The sequence below is a fragment of the Cervus canadensis genome, chromosome X (assembly GCF_019320065.1).
Source record: "Cervus canadensis isolate Bull #8, Minnesota chromosome X, ASM1932006v1, whole genome shotgun sequence".
In the NCBI taxonomy this organism is placed as follows: Eukaryota; Metazoa; Chordata; class Mammalia; order Artiodactyla; family Cervidae; genus Cervus; species Cervus canadensis.
Genome location: NC_057419.1, coordinates 78261483 through 78268923, shown reverse-complemented (window position 1 = coordinate 78268923; position 7441 = coordinate 78261483). Strand labels below are relative to the sequence as shown.

Sequence of the window (7441 nt, the reverse complement as noted above, 5' to 3'; positions counted from 1 at the left end):
GCCTGGTTATAGTTGTGATATATAAAGTTTGTGCATTGTGGTTTTGATTTGCATTTCTCTAATAATGAGTGATGTTGAGCATCTTTTCATGTGTTTGTTAGCCATCTGTATGTCTTCTTTGGAGAAATGTCTGTTTAGTTCTTTGGCCCATTTTTTGATTGGGTCATTTATTTTTCTGGAATTGAGCTGCAGGAGTTGCTTGTATATTTTTGAGATTAATCCTTTGTCCGTTTCTTCATTTGCTATTATTTTCTCCCAATCTGAGGGCTATATGCAAAACAGAAAAAGAGACACAGAAATACAGAACAGACTTTTGAACTTTGTGGGAGAATGTGAGGGTGGGATATTTCAAAAGAACAGCATGTATACTATCTATGGTGAAACAGATCACCAGCCCAGGTGGGATGCATGAGACAAGTGCTCCGGCCTGGTGCACTGGGAAGACCCAGAGGAATCAGGTGGAGAGGGGGGTGGGAGGGGGGATCGGGATTGGGAATACATGTAAATCCATGGCTGATTCATATCAATGTATGACAAAACCCACTGGAAAAAAAAATAATAAAAAAAAATAATAAAATAAAATAAAATAAAAGTTTGTGCAGAATATTAAAAAAACAAACAATAAACATGTATTTCTGACACAAATATTTGTGTCACTACCATTTTAAGTAACATTTCATAGTATGTTAGTATTATTAATGGACATTTGCAATAACTGAGTCCTACATACACCAAGCACTCTACTTGGCACTTTGTATTCTTCACATTAAAATAACTTTGTGTGATAGGTATTATTTTCATATTGCCAGTGAAGAAGGAAATTTAAGGAGATTGATAACCTATTCTAAGTCACACTCTTGGGATCAGATATGACTTGATCAAAAATTCAGATATTTAACCATGACTGATACTGCACTGATTCTCCTTGGACTACACACTCAGAATTCTTATTAACAGCAGTAGTCCATGACAAAATGATCATCAACTTTTAAAGCACGATGACCTGCATATAATTAGCAACATGTTATACCTGCATATTAGGTTATCACAGATTATAACCTGGAATTTAGTGTTGCTCAACATTTTCAAATTCTGAGTGGAAAGAGCTTATATGTACAGAGAAGTCTCAAAAGGGGACTGTTTCCTTTGGATGCTTTTCAGTCTATTGCTGGCTTAAGCAAAATCACCAGAGAAAGGTGAATATGGACTAATGAATTACTTTATTTTGACCTGGTATAGCTCAATAATAACTTGTGGGGAAGATCACTTTGGAATTACATGATTCCAATTTACAATAAGCATCAATTACAATAAGCAACATTGTACTTACATCAATTTACAATAAGCAACATTATAAGAAATAGGCCTGAAGAAACCTGTTACTGTGTTTACTGTGAAGATTCTGTTGACGATATCCCTCACAACATACTTTTCAAACGTGCTCATAAAAAGACTAGTTTTCTGATCTTGCCATGCCATGCTCAGTTTCTTCAGTCGTGTCTGACTCTGGGAGCCTATGAACTGTAGCCTGCCAGGCTCCTTTATCTAGGGGATTTTTCAGTCAAGAATACTGGAATGGATTCCCATGCCTCCCTCTAGAGGATCTTCCCAAACCAGGGATCAAACCCCTGTATCCTGCATCTCCTACATTGCAGACTTTTTTTTTTTTTTTTTTTTTTTTTGCAGCTGAGCCACTGGGGAAGTCCTTTCTGATCTTAGTAGCTATATCTTTTTCTGATATTAGTAGCAATAGCTCTGCCTCTTAGCAACTGGTCTGTATTTGTTGTTTAGACAATGTGAATCATACAACTGATGGGGTTTCCTTTCTTTGCATTGAAAGCTTAAACTTTTAGAATCTAATTTCTAGTTCATATTTTGCACATGTGAAGAAGTCCTCAGACATTAATTTTTAATGCTAACTGCATTCATTCTTTTTGAAGTCACTGCTGTCTCTTTATTTCCAGGGCCATAAACTCTTTCCAAGCTTCACAGAGTCAGTATGTATAGTCACTGCAACTACGGCATCTACAGTTAGATTGTCTGAGTTTGAATCTACTTTCTGTCACTTACTATGTGAACATGAACAAGGTATTTCCTAACTCTGTACCTCAGTTTCTGCATTTGTTGAGTGAACATAATAGTACTTAACTCCTAGAGTTTTTATGAGTATTATTAATATGTTGAGGTAATATATGTAAGATGCTTAGAACAGAGCCTGAAACTCAGTACCACCATGTTGCATAATCCAGAGGGTACCTTTTACACAGAAGGCAGTGTTGCCTCTTAGATTTGGACAGTATGGTGGCTCTGCTGACACATAGTGAGTGTCATATACATATTAGATAGTTACTGTTATCACATGCTACTAAGGCAGAGTTTTATTGGAAAAAATAGAATTTCACCTATTTTGCTGTCTCTGTTTCAACAGAGGAAGGTGGATGCATAAAAACTTGGCTTTCTAAAACGTTCATACATCTAAATAGAGCCAGCTGTAATCCATTTTTGTTTATTTTCTGCTAGGTTAGTGACACGTTAGCAGCATGCAACATCCAAGTATTATATGTAAATACTCTAGGTAGGCCATTTCATCAGACTTGTTTTTCTAACTTTAGAAAGCAAAAAACAGTATAAGGAAACTTTTCATTTGATATTTACCCACAAACTTTCTTAAAGGTTTTAAATGATTCTAATGAAAGGGTTGTATGGAGTTAGAGTTAACATTTCAGTTTCCTTGTTTTAAATTCTCGTTTCAAATTGAGATGATTTTTAAAAGTTTAAAGTCAAATAAGCATATATTTCCAACGTGCATGCAGCACCCCCATCAATACTACCTTCTTTAATTTGCCTTCTTTCAACTGCAAAACTGCCTGAGAATAATCATCTCAAATGACAGAAACATGAGAATGCAGAAGAAGATTTAGAGTTTTTTTTTTTTTTTAAATCATGAATGCCAATATATTAAAATAAAAATAAATATACATATTATTAATTTTAGTGATACAATAGTCCCACTTCAGATGAAAGTGGATTTTAGAGAACAGAATTTTCTGTTTAGAATACACAGAATAGATCTAGTGACTGGTCTCTCAGGTTTGCAGGCAAACACACAAGTCTCATAATTTCCAAAGGATATTCAATTTTTTAGCAAGCAGAGAAGGAAAAGTTATAGTAGAAGGGATCATTGTACTCTCATTCCTTTGGATTAATTGGGTAATCTAAAAGTATTGCACAGGGAGGGGCAAAGGACCATTTGGCTTTACTCTCAGTAAAAATGAACTTTTAATTGGTTGAATGCGAGTTGCTATCTTCAATTTGTTCCTGGCTCATAAATATTAGAATAGTCCCACTGTCTACCTTTTCAAGATCAGGAGTCAGCAATTGGCTACCTCACTTTTTCAATCAAATTGCCATTTTTTTTCTCCATAAATCTCAAGACCCTTCCACATTGTCTACTCCACTTTCAATAATAGAAAAACCAACAAAGAAGCCAAAATAAAACATTTCAAAGCCAAATTTACCCATAAGTCCAGGGAAACTGCTTAACTCATTGCTCCAAGCCTTAAACTAGGAAACTCTGTGGGAAAATTATTTTAGGTAGGAGTTTTGGTAATTAAATATGATTCCTATCCTAAACTCTCAGAGTAGCATATCAACATCCCATGCCCTCAGGTTCAAAAGAAATAAAGTAAATCAAGGAATCGCATGATGTCACCATTTACTTCTGCAATGTGATGCATTTGTTCCTTCTCCAAATATTTATTGATTATTTATTGCATGCAAAACACTGGTCAGCAGACTGAGTTCATGATCTCTGTCTCCTAAGAGTAAAAACAAATCTCACACTTAAAGTTAAGTAGACAATCTGGTTGACTGTTTATTCAATTTTGCTTTAGCTCATTGAAATAAAAAAGCATATAATTGAAGGATGTGTTTTCTTTGAAAAGATCTCAGTATGGACCACACTGTGTTCCTCTAAAATTAAATGCCGAAGTCCTAACTTGCGGTTCCTTATAATATAAACTTACTTGGAGATAGGGTCTTTATCAAGCTAAAATGAGGCCACTACAGTTTGCCCCAATTTAATATGACTTGTGTCCTTTAAAAAGAGGAAATTTGGAGACAGGATTATACACAGAAAGAGCATTATGTGGGTATATAAAGAGCCACCTATAAACCAAAGAGACAGGCATGGAACAGATCTTTCCCTCACATTCCTCAGGAAGAACCAACCCTGCTGATAGCTTGTGCTCCAGAACTGTTGATACAATGAGTTGTTGTTTAAGCCACCCAGTTTATGGTACTTTGTTACAGAAGCCTGAGTAAACTAATACAATCAGTTCAACAGTTCATGATTATTCAGAAGCCTGTTTTCAACCTATGTATAAGTATATACACAACATATATATATATTCACACACAAACACATAAATACACCTTGAGGAAACTTAAGGCAGAACTAAACAGCTGCCTCTGAAAATGAACACTCCCATTTTATTTTTTATCAAAAATTAATAATGACTAATACTCTAAAAGGATAAAAGCAACTGTATTAAAGAAGTTCAAGAAATGGTTTGTATTATCAATGCTAAATTGCTCGGGACAGTTATTGAAGATCTATGTGAATGTCAAAAGCAGCATTATGAAGAAGAAATTAAATGGAAAAATGCTACAACAGACCCCAGGTGCTGGCTGTTTTGGGAATGGCATTCTCAAGGCTATGTTATTCTCTGGCCCATGTGTAATCCATGCATGGTGGCATGGAAATTTTTAACAGCAAAATTCCAGTCAGCCAAGTGTGTAATTTGAACCCCAGCTGCTCCATAAGGGTAAGAAGAGGGAGAAGGGATACATTTTGCATTTAACTGCAAAATGTTAATGTTACTATAGATTAAATGACTTCTGAGTTATTAGGGGGAGATTCTTTGAGATAGGACTCAAATTAGAAATTATTTTTTTTATCACAGGTTAGCTACATTTCTAAAACAATAATGCAAATATCAGGTATATTTACAAAGCTAAAGTGCAAGTAAACATATCTATAAAATTTAATATGCCTGCATATACATGTCATATGACATTTTATGATTATAATGTTCTTTAAGTTTTGATCTGCGTGTGTGTGTGTGTGTGTGTGTGTGTGTGTGTGTGTGTGTGTGTAGGAAGGTCTTACAATTTCTACTGAAGAAATGCAAGTACATCAGGGAGATCACACTTTATGTTCCTAATCAGTAACCACCAAAATTATTAGTGAACCTTTGAGCTGAAGGGAAGGGAAGAAGTTAAGAATGGATTGAAAGCAATTTAGAATGGTAGGATGAGGTTGATGACACATTATTTATCAAAGAAAATTCCTGAAAGGGACAATATAGGTCAAAGGATACTGAGCAATTGGTGAATTCCAGATAATCTATCACTCAGCAGTCAGAACACATATTGACTTTTCTTGCTTCTTTCTAGGTACACCCCTGCAAAAAGCACCAGGAAGAATATGTTGGAATTGGTTTATCTGACATATTGGTACTGAGTAGGGAGGATGGCAAATAATTTAAGTAGTTTAGAGTTGTTTAGAATTTTCTGAACTTCAGTCTTAAGCTGAAGTCTCATTGCAATATTGCCCTCTGAAATGTTTTCTCACAAATACATTTCTAGCCTAGATGAGAAACTTCATTTAATAATTGTGGATATATTTATCTGTACATGGAATTTTCTGTACCTTATCTAGTTGCAGTAACAAGTTAATATTTTCTTCTTATAGTAATATTATAACTGTCATATATTGAGTACCAAGTAATATTTATTATAAGCACTTCATATTTAATCTTAAAAAAAAAAAACTCTGCAGGGTAGATGATATTGTTTTCATTTTGCAAAGACCCTGTGGGTATAAGGGTAAAAGTATATGATATAGCTTGGATTCAAACCCAATCAGGTTGAATTCAATGCTGTGCCATTTCATTTACAGTATAAGTGGTTGGATTTGAATTTGTGACCTATTTTTTTTAAATGTGCCCTGCTTTATTTTCTTTTTAACAATTTATATGTAGTCCCTTCCAGAATTCTGTGTTTCAGCAGACTTTACTGAAACATAATTTTTCCTTTGGATTCTTAAATGGAGTATATATTGTCAGCATAAGTTAGGGGACATTAGCCATCCATTTTAAAAACTCAGATGTCTTCCTTCCCAGCTTGTTCCTGGCCTTAGGTCCTCAGTACCCCTCACCCACACCCAGTGGATCACTTCTCATCCCTAATATCTCCAAGGCTCAGAGAGACTACAGTGTGTCTTTGTGCGACATCCCACGAAGGGGCAAAGGTCTGTTGTGTGCCAGTCGGTGCAGCCCTGACCCTGGTCTCCCCACAGCTCTGTTAAGGAGCTGCCATAGCCTGTCAGGATGCCCTGGATGGTGTCAGTGCCAAGCTGGGTGGCCACTGCAGGTCAATGGGGCACTGCTGGGTGGTGGAGCCTGCCTGGGGGCACATAGATCACCTTCAAACTGCCTGGCTATGCCTAGTAATGCCTCTACTAGGACATTAGGCATGTCACCAAGTGCACTCGAGTTCCAGGTAATTGCTGGCAGTCACTATGATGTAGTTTGTCAGTCTGGAGATCCTTATCACAATGCATTATACAAAGTGAAGAAACAGCCTTATAAATGGGACATACAAATTTTGCATCAAGGATGAACATTCTGCTTTCACACATAAAAATGTGTGTTTTGATTTTGAAGTTGGAAAACACCCACCTTTGTTTCCTAGTGATAGCTGAGTCAGTGCTCTCAGCCAGATGGAATCTGCCTGTGCTTCAATTCAAGAAACTTTATACATCTGTGTCTCTTTTTCTGTCTTGCATATAGGTTATCATTACCAATGTTTGGCAAAAATCACTATGATATTGTAAAGTAATTAGCCTCCAACTAATATAAATATATGAAAAAGAAAAAAAGAAACTTTAAATTCTGTCATCGACTTTCAGACTCATTTCCTTTTGAGAGAAGTTCAAGGCCTAAGCCAACCAAGGATCTAAATGGCCTTGGATTGTAGAGGCCCGCATTCTTCTGGTAGTTAGCATAGGGCAGGTATTTCTTCTGAAAAGTTTTTTTCTCAGATAAAAGAACTACTAGTGTTGGATCATAATTAGTTTTTGAGAATTGATGCCCCCTAACCACTGGACTGTTGCTGACCTTTAATTTTAGTTATGGAAGAACTTAATATTGGCAACATTTTTAAAAAACCTTATTTATAAACTTGTTTGTGGGGGATGTACAGTGTATAGCCTCAAACTTTGGAAAGGACACTCTTTTTATTTGCACAGGTAGAAAAAAACTTTGGGACTTATTTTGGGCTATTCATAAATTCAACACCAAAGGTTTACTCTTTTCTTGGTTGTTTATTCTGTACACTAAACTTTGGTATTTTTATTCCTTTTAGCCATTTAAAAGTA

General features: G+C 35.8%; 1 pseudogene; it reads left to right on the top strand.

Annotated features, from left to right (window-relative positions):
• Window positions 1-6392: 6392 nt before the first annotated feature.
• Window positions 6393-7134, top strand: LOC122434305 (annotated as a pseudogene).
• Window positions 7135-7441: the final 307 nt, after the last annotated feature.